Here is a 10,309-nt window from a genome sequence, read left to right as displayed (position 1 = left end):
CTCTTCTGTCTTCTTCTAGTTTTGGCTGTCTTTTGAATCTTGGTTTCCCTTGCATACCATTATAAAATAGACACTTAAGGGGGAGAGAAAGGAATAGCCAGAATTATCACTATAGAAAGCTTCTAAGTCCATTTTCTGCCTTTAACTGATTGGAATACCTAAAATGGGGCTACAACTTGCCCAGTGAAGGAGGTTTCCTGAGGAGCCTCTGCATTGCATAAGACCATAGGTGGGATCCTGAACCCCATCCAGCATCTTCTGAGGTGGGAAATTTCCACTTGAGAGAACAAGCAAACCAGCCTGGAGCAGCTAGAAGAACAAAGATGCTTCTTGAAAGAAAGACCAACAGGAAAAATACAAAACAATAACAGCAGTCTGACTGACTACCACACAAACAAGCAATTTGTTTGCCCAGGAGACATCAAGGCAAGTGGTCGGGTCCCCTCAGGGCAAACCCCCTTTGAAGACTAAAACTCAATGAGAATACATGAGCAGACACACACTGATTGGTGACTATGTTGGTCACCAATAGGGGGAAGTGAGGGAAAAACAGCAATGAAGCTGTGAGCTAAGTCCAACCACATTCAATAGACTCCTATGAACCCAGGTGGAGACCTGGTTGGCCAGCAGTTTTGGCAAGACCTGGAGACCCCTTGTCCAAGAGTTAGTGACATAGCCACAGAGGACTAGAGTGGAGAATGAAGTATCCAGCTGATAAGAAGAGCAGGCATATGCACAAGAACACCCACACTTGTAGATAATACCCACTTGACCTGGCTTCAATGGCAGGATGATCAGAACTCAACTACAAGATGAGAGAAGAGGAAAAAAAGAGTAATCTGATACAATTAGATGAACTTGGCATACACTTACGGATGCAGTAGCTCAAAAGAGGGAACAAATCTTTACAGCGAGGATCATTCCCACCCCTTCCATACACAGGGTAGACAGGGGTGGGCAGCTTGGACATTGGCTACCCAAAATGGGGGTTGGGGGTGGGGCTACAAAGGCAAGAAGTGACTGGCTTACAGGCTTTCAAGAGGGAGCCTAGATCCAGAGGGTGCAGAGGAAGGTAGAATCTCCACTGAGTATTATCCAGTCTGTCTGGGCAGGACTGATGAAAGGAGATGAGGATAGCACTCATGTGGCACAATTGTGAATAATTACTCGTAACACTGACAGTGAGGGTTGAATATGTAAAAGTAAACATTTTGTAGCAAAAAGAGGGGAGTGGTTGAGTTTGAGGTCCATGAGCGGGGTCCCTGGGACCATCAAGGGAGAAGAGCGGATGCTGGACCCTACCCAGAGAAACAGTGATGCCAGAGATGGAGGCAGAGTCGATGATGTGGCGAGATGGAGCAGCTGGAAACTTTAGACACAGAGAGGGAGAGGGGCTGTGTGTTGATGACCAGCGAGTAGGCTTGTGAGGTGTACCCTACCCTTTTGTTGGTTGATAATAGATGGAGGGGATTGTAACCATAGCAATTAAATTATATGTGATAGGATGAATGTAAAGCTCATGTTTTATCACATAATTCACAATAAAACTTTAAAAAAAAAAGCAGTAGGATATCAAAGCTGAAAAGTATCCAATTAATTTACAGTAAATTGTGTTAAGATTATAATACCCTATCACTTTATTATTAACACTGTATGTATGTGTGTGAAAGGAAGCCATTTAAGAGGATATTATTTGCATTATGTGTAATCTCTTTGCTCTTCCTACAGAAAGTTTCACTCTTACCAAATGAAAATGGCCTAAGTTGTGCTCTTTATACCCTTGTCTCAATTCAACATATCTTTTATTCTTAGAAGTTGAAGTGAAAAAAGGTTTCAAAATATTAAGTGTTTCAATAATAACTAATTTATCTTAGTTTTTGTTGAGAATATGAAAACAGAACACTTTATCAATTCAACAATTTCTTCATGTACAAATCAGTGATATTGTGATATTCTTCAAGTTGTATAACCATTCTCATCCTCCTGTTTGAGTAACTATGACTTTTCTAGAGTGATTTAGAAAAATCATGAAGACCAGAATAACATTATAAGTGCTTAGGGTCTGAGTTAAACATAAATATCTTCAGGAGCTAGTAAAACAAAAGAATGAACCAGATCTGTGTAAGACAATAGATGATAGATAGATCCGTATAAACCTGAGAGTGTATCATGTTTTCAAAGGCATTTGTATTCAAATAATAATAGTAATAAAAAGTAAAAACTCACAAAAGCCAAAGGAGATTTCAAACTCTAATAACAAAAATTTTTATTACCACCCGTTTACATTGTTAATCAAGTTTTAGGCATAGGGCACATTGATATACTTGTATAAATAATCTAATACACTATCATATTTGAAAGAGAATTACTCTATTATTCATTTGGATTTTATAAAATCTGCTTTACTTATATTAAGACTAACTAGTGTCAAAGAATGTTGTTCTCTTTTGGTACAATGAGTGTCCTTTTTGATGTGGCCATTTACTACTGAAGGATTTTTGTAGACATTTGCAAAACAAAAGACCCTTTTGCGCAAAATGGTTGTACATGGTTTCTTACTCAAAATCATTTTCATACTACAGGTAATATTAGTAATAGGCTTATGTATGGAGGATTGGTTTTCCTTCTTTTAAAATTACTTTGCAATACGTTTTATATGGTAAGCAATTAATGGTAGCAACATGGCTAATTTATGGAGGAAAAGATTTAGCAGGAGGTTTGTTATTGTTAGGTCCCATCCATTTGGTACTGACTTATGCACAACAGAATGAAACAGTACCCAGCCTGCACCATTATCACACTTGTTGCTACTCTTGAGCCCATTGCTGCTTGCTAGCCACTGTGCTAATCCATCTCATTGAGCATCTTCCTGTCTTTTGTTAACACTCCACTTTACCAAGCATAATATGTCCCTCTCCAGAAATTGGTCCCTCCTGCTAATATGTCCAAAGTATGAGAGACTAAGTCTGGCCATCCTGGCTTCTAAGGAGCATTCTGTCTGTACTTCTTCCACCACAGATTTGTTTGTTTTTTGGCAGTCCATTGTACTTTTAATATTCCCCTCTAATACTATTACTCAAATGCATCAATTCTTCTACGGTTTTCCTTATTCACTCTCCAGCTTTCATATGCATATGAGGTTATTGAAAATACCATGGCTTGGGTCAGGTGCACCTTAGTCTTCAAACTGACATCTTTGCTCTTGAACACTTTAAAGAGGTCTTGTGTGTGAAGCAGATCTAACACAATATGACGTTTGATTTCTTGACTGCTGCTTCCATGAGTACCAGGAGGTTTAATACATTTCATTTTTACTTTGCTTTTCAGTAAAAAAGAGGAGGGTGATTTGCAGAAAGGTTTCAGAGTCATTTAATGAAGTTTGGGAAGTTGTATCTGTTCTTTCCTAGAGTGTTCTAATGCTTTTGTATTTGTTCAACTATTTATGATTCAATAATGCCCAGTCAATATGGTTTATCCTTTTCTCTGAAGCTTTGAAGATCTGTTAATTTTTAATCTGTGGAAATCTAGCTATGTGATATTTGGTATATTAGGATATTTATTTAGCTTGTTTTTCCTATAAATGTACTTGAAAATCTGAAGGTGATGACTTATATTGAGCAACTTCAGTTTTTTTAAAAGAAGTTTTTATTGAATCTGTGGATGCTTTGAAAAAGTAGAGCACTTGTTTTGACTCTATTAAATGTCAAAAAAAAGAATTATAGACCATTTATGACTAGGCACATATATTGTTGATAAGATTGTAATAAATTTTCTTATTGATGGAGAAGAGGTTATTGTCTATGTTTATGGTGTAAGTCACTAGGTTCAGTCTTTTGTCCTAAGCAGAGAACTCTCAAAACATTGATTCTATTGTTTATCTGCATATGTGTGGGACATGGTTATGCAAAACTGATGTACAGATAAAACACATGCATATACTTACATATGTTGTTGTTGTTAAGTGCCATCATGTATATATATGTTTAAATGGCATGAATTTCTCAATTGAGAGAATTCATAAGGATAAGTAACAATTATGTTTCTATAATCTTGATCACTGAGAACTGATATGGTCAAATCTACATATTATATTTTTCCAACAAATGAGTTTTTTCTGATTTATATCCTTAGTTCATATTACTTCTATACACCTCCTTCACTGACACTGATGATACCTTTATAAAACAATCCTTGGTCCATTTATATATCCTTCCTTACAAAATGCTTTTTTTTTTTTTCCTCCTGAAGATGTCTATGAGAAACATCTCCATTTTTCTCTCCTAACACTTTTGTTGTTCCCCTCTTCTTTCTGTTATTGACAGTATCTCTATGATTAGAATCGGAGAAGTCAACCATCGGCACAAATGTAAGACCATTTGTTTACTTTGAACTTATTATCCTTGAAGAACACTGTAGGATAAGAACTGGACTACCAACCATAAAATCTGCAGTTCAAACCCACCATCCTCTCTTGGAAATCCTATATAGGGTCACTAAGAACCAGAAATAATTTAATGACATACAACAACAGTAATGCGAAGTATTGTTTCCACAACCAGGGTAAATTTGTTCATGAAACTTACTAAGTTAACGTTATATTCTGAGAATAAATCTACTACTGGAATCTACTCCACCTCAGTAATGGCGTGAAAGCTGAAGTGTTTTCTTTTTCATTTGAATTCTAATTATAGAACATTTTTCATTTGTGTCTCCAAAGGAAAGTATTCTCTGATTCAGGCAGAGGGCAGGCAGGTGTGTCCCACAAGGTTTGCCTTAGAGTGTAAGCCTCAACACCCCAATCAGTTTCCCCTCAGGTGAAATTACACTGGCTTAAAAGCATCACCAGTTTAGCTGAATTTGAAATACTCTGATAAAGATACACAAGTATGGGCGCAAAGAAAGCAAACGCCCTCTAAGAGATTAAAAACTGTATTGTGTCTTTAAAAATAAAATTGTTTAAAACAGCAAGATTGAAACCGTCTGGATTTTTTTTTTTTTTTAAACCAACAAACAAAAACCTACTTTGTGTACTAACCACAGAAGCAGGTTCTAAATACATTAAAATATTTTATCCCATTATTTGTTTTGACCAATTGACCACAATATTAAAAATTCAATCATGGAGCAGCTGACAAGTGCAGTTGCCTAATTTTATTTAAGAGTTTTTTTCCTTTTTCCATTTTTCCATCCTGTTAACGCTGCTGCCTGTGCCCAGACAGTAATGGGCTTCTTGTATGCCCACGACTGTTATGATCATGTAAATTTATTGGTGCTTAGAAGAAGCGAGCTATTAAAACATTACAACAGCCATTACAGCCGGGCTCGTGTTGGCTTTCGCTCCCAATGAACATATGCTTCCGAGTGAATGCCTAAACTCTTATTTATGGATTTAATTTAATATGCGGAAAGAATTCAAAATTAAATTTTGTGTCTGCCTCCAGAGAGTGTCAGTGTATAATAACATGGTAATTTTTACACATCTTTATGAGAAATGGGAAAATTAATTCTTTCTGACAAGTTGTAATTATTCGACTTGGAACAGTTGCAGCTGAGCAGTTTGCATGCCTGTTGTCTGGTGTTTCGCAGTGTAAGGGGAAAACTCAGGGATGGAGATATATTGTGCATCTGAGAGTTTCTAATAGCTTCTGACATTTTAGCCTTGCATATTATCAGGGTGCTCTTTAAGGAGTCGAGGTATAATCTATTATGTTGCCTGGGACACACACAGTTGCAATAGCTTGAGCATCCTATAGCAGTTTTTAAAACAGGGGATATCTACAGGATCATCCTGTAAATGTGTATCATTGAAATTAATGTGACAACTTTTTATATCTCTAAGTGTACCTGTTATTATCTTCTTATTCACCTTAATAGACAGAAAATGGAAGTCATTTTATACGAGTAAAATTTTAGGCTGTATTTTTAATACTAAATGTATTGAAAATGAAATTGTGTATTTTCTTATCTGCCCTTAAAACACATTCCTGCCTCCTTATACCCACAAATGTCTATTTAATAAAATACTACTATTTTATTATTTAGATTGGATGTTTAAGTGTTCATGAAAAAGTAGGATTAATTTAACACACAACTAAACCAAAACAACACTGTCTATGTTAGCAAAGAAAATATGGAACATGTTGTATGTGAAGAGAGGATATGCTGATTGACAGGCCAGCCTGGAGGGGAGTGGTGTCATCTCTCTGTGTAGGATCAATATAATCCTTGCAAAATAAATGCAAACTACAATGTAAGAAAGTGTTAGCAGATGAACATGCGAAAAATGCAATTGTCAAGAGCGAACACATTTTCTGTTTTTGTGGTACTTCTGCTACAGAACACAGGAACGAGCAACTGCTGGTTAAGTGGGTATGTCTCTGTTCTCTGAGTTGGTACACTGAAACTAATTCTAACAAGATTTTATGGGGTAAATTTTTGCTAAAGGGTCATATTTATGAATGGGACGCAAAGCAGAGTTTTATCCACTTGTGATTTCCAAATTAGCATGTTACCTTTATCATGTTAAGGCTGGAGCCCTGCCGAGTTTCTAAATGAGTAATTGCATTCCACCTTGTACACATTTCTTGCAGGTTCTATTAGCTACTGGGTTCTTTGCTTCCCTGCACAAACTGATCAGCAGTGCCTCACAGAGTTAACAGCTGCCCATATCATTCAAGAGATGGCTGTATCTCAGTGATTAGTGGTGGACTTAATCATCTCTACCTAGAAGGTACAAATAGCATCATGATTGTGGATATGGCTAACAACTTTGGAGTTTACATCCTTTGCACCAATTCTTACAAGTAACTTCTCATGTCCTTATACTCAGTCATTCTGATGTAAGATCCAGAAATAGGATGTTCATAAATTGGAAACTGAAAGACATGGTTTGTCAAGGCTAATACTAAAAAGGTCCGGAGCGAATTTAGGAAGGTCTAGGATGGAGTTTTCAACAGACTAAAAGGAGTTTGGTGTCAGTTCACTATAATTTCCCTTCTTCTCATTGTACTCTCACCAAAAAGCCCACAAGTATCTCTGGAGAAATGAATCCCAGCATGGATTTTACTGTATTAAACCAGTAATTGTCAATAATGACTACATTTATTTTGGTGTTTATTGAATGCATTAATTTTTCCTATGCACTACTAACCACTTAAAAGCTGAGCTTTGGAAACTGGAAAAATATGGCTTTAGATGTCATTCTTAAACACTTCTCACAAGACTGATATTTTAAAGATCCAGTTCAGGAATGAGTGATATTTTTAGAGAACAGTAAATTTTTAGTGAGAAGTCCTTTTAGATACATTTATTTGAGCTAGCAAAAAAAAAAAATGTAAAGAGCTTCAGTTCAGTCTGAATGCATCAGATGGTGTCTACATTAAAAGGAAACAAACAAACCAAAAATCAGACAACTTTTGAAGTAACAGCAAAGACCTTTCTAAAATGGGAATTTGATGTCAAAATAGCTTTATTCATTGGTGTGGGAAAGTGTTACTTTTGGGAATGTGTGAAGAGTGCTAGAAAGCTCTCCAGATCAATGTAGAATGCCCTTGCAACCCTTCCAATCCTACTGCCGCATCACATGAGGACAAGGTGAATAATATTGTGACCATTCAAAATTATTTCTTGCTGGATTCAGAAATTTAAGTTAAAACCCAGCAAAATACATATCTTTCATCTTATACTGTCTGTATAAGTATACAGACAGTAGCAGAAATTGGTTGAGTGCTCCACATCTCTTATTAATTTAATTTAATCTTGACAACACTTCAATGAGGTTTCAGTGATGCTATGTGCCTTCCGAGTCAGCTCTAACTCATAGAAACTCCATGCACAATAGACCAAAGCACTGCTCAGTCTCATGTCATCTTCATAATTGTTGCTATGTGTAAGCCCATGCATACAGCCACCATGTCAATCCATCTCATTTAGCTTGGGTGCTGTTATAATTCCCTTTGCACAGAGAAAGCCATTTGCAGTATAGGATTAATCCATTGCCAACAAGTTCATTCTGACCCTTAGTATTATAATGGAATGTACAAAGACCTGGAGTTAGAAAATCAAAAGGGAAGAACACAATCAGCATTTCTCACACTGAAAGAATTAAAGAAAACACGCAAGGCTAGACATGCAATGTTGAAGGACTTTGTGTGCAGAATGTAGAATGATGCAGGAAGAATCAAGGGAAAATGAAAGGAATACACAGAACCACTATATAAAAAAGAATTGATGTTAAACTATTTGAAGAGTAGCATATGATCAAGAACGTGTGGTATTGAAGAAAGAAATCCAAGCTGCATTAAAGGCACTGTGAAAAACAAGGGTACCGGAATTGACAGAATACAAGTTGAAATGTTTAAACAAATTGATGCACCATTGGGGGTGTTCACTCATCTATGCTATGAAATTTGCAAGACAAGCTACCTGGCCAACTAATTGGAAGAAATTCATATTTGTACCTATTCCAAAGGAAGGTTACCCAGTGGAAGGTGGAAATTATATAACAATATCATTAATATAACATGCAAGTAAAATTCTACTGAGGATAATTTAAAAATTGTTGCAGTAGTACATCAATAGGAAGTTGCTAGAAATTCAAGCCAGATTTAGAATTGGAGGTGGAGCAAAGGATATCATGACTGATATCATATGGCTCAAGGTGGAAGGCAGAGAATACCAGAAAGAAGTTTATATGTGCTTTATTGACTATTCAAAGGCATTCAATTGTGTGGATCATAACAAACTATGGATAATATTACAAAGAATTAAAATTACAGATTACTTGAATGTGTTCATGACAGACCTGTGCATAGACCAAAAGATAATCTTTAAAACAGAGCAAGGGGATACTAAGTAATTAAAAATCAGGCAAGGTGTGCATCAGGGTTATGTCCTTTCATCATACTTATTCAGTCTTTATGTTTAGTATATAATTCAAGAAGCTGGGATATATGAAGAAGAATGTGACTTTGGGATTGGAGGAAATTTCACTAAAAATCCATGATATGCAAATGGAACAACTTTGCTTGCTGTAAGTCAAGAGGAGCTTGAAATACTTACTGATGAAGTATTAAAGAAAAATTAAAATCTTCACAATGGTACCATTAAATAGCATCATGATAAACAGAAAATATTAAAGTTGTCAAACATCATTTAGCTTGGATCCACAATCAACACTCATGAAAGCAGCAGTCAAGAAATCAAACAATGTATTGCATTAGGTAAATCTTTTGCAAAAGACCTTTTAAAGTGTGGAAGAGGAAAAAATTATGTCACTGAAGACTAAAGTGCACATGATGCAAGTCATTATATTTTTGATTGCCTCTTATGCATGTGAATAAGGAAGACCTTAGAAGATTCTATGGACTTGAATTATGGTGTTGGCCAAGAATATTGAAAGTACTATGGATTACCTGAAGAATAAGCAAATCTGTTTTGGATGGAGTATACCCAGAATACTTCTTGGAAGTGATACTGGTGAGATTTTGTCACTAGTACTTTGAATAGTTCAGGAAAAACCAGTCCCTGGAGAAGGACATCCTGGTTGCTAAAGTGGAGAGGTAGCGAAAATATGAAGACCTTCAATTAGTGGCATGGGCCAACCTCACAATTGTTCCCATGCTTGAGCCCATTGATGCTGCAATTTTGCCAATCCATCTCGTTGGGGGTCTTCCTCTTTCTCTCTGACCCTCCACCTTACCAAAGAAGATATCTTTCTCCAAGGACTGGTCCCTCCAGACAATATGTCTGAAGTATGAGAGAAAAACTTTGGCCATCCTGGCCGCCAAGGAGCATTCTGGCTGTACTTCTTCCAATACAGATCTGTTTTGTTCTTTTAGCAGCTCATGACACTTTCAGTATTCTCCTCCAACACCATAACTCAAATGTATCAATTCTTCTATGGTTTTCCTTATTCACTGTTCAGCTTTCATATGCATATGAGGTTCTTGAAAATACCATGGCTTGGGTCAGGCGCACCTTTGTTCTCCAACACTTTAAAAAGGTCTAGTGCATCAGATTTGCCTAATGCAATACATCGTTTGATTTATTGACTGCTGCTTTATGAGTGTTGATAGTTGATCCGCAAAGAATGAAGTCCTTGACAACTTCAATCTTTTCTCCACTGATATGAATGTTGTTTATTGGTCACGTTTATTTTGTTTTCTTTACACTGAGATGAAATCCATACTGAAGGTAGTGGTCTTTAATCTTCATCAGTAAATATTTGAAGTCCTCTTCACTTTCAGCAAGCAAGCTCATATCATCTGCATATCGCAGGTTGTTAATGAGTCTTCCTACAATCCTGATG

The sequence above is a fragment of the Chrysochloris asiatica genome, unplaced genomic scaffold (genome assembly GCF_000296735.1).
Source record: "Chrysochloris asiatica unplaced genomic scaffold, ChrAsi1.0 scaffold00098, whole genome shotgun sequence".
NCBI lineage: Eukaryota > Metazoa > Chordata > Mammalia > Afrosoricida > Chrysochloridae > Chrysochloris > Chrysochloris asiatica.
This window is presented reverse-complemented; position numbering follows the sequence as displayed.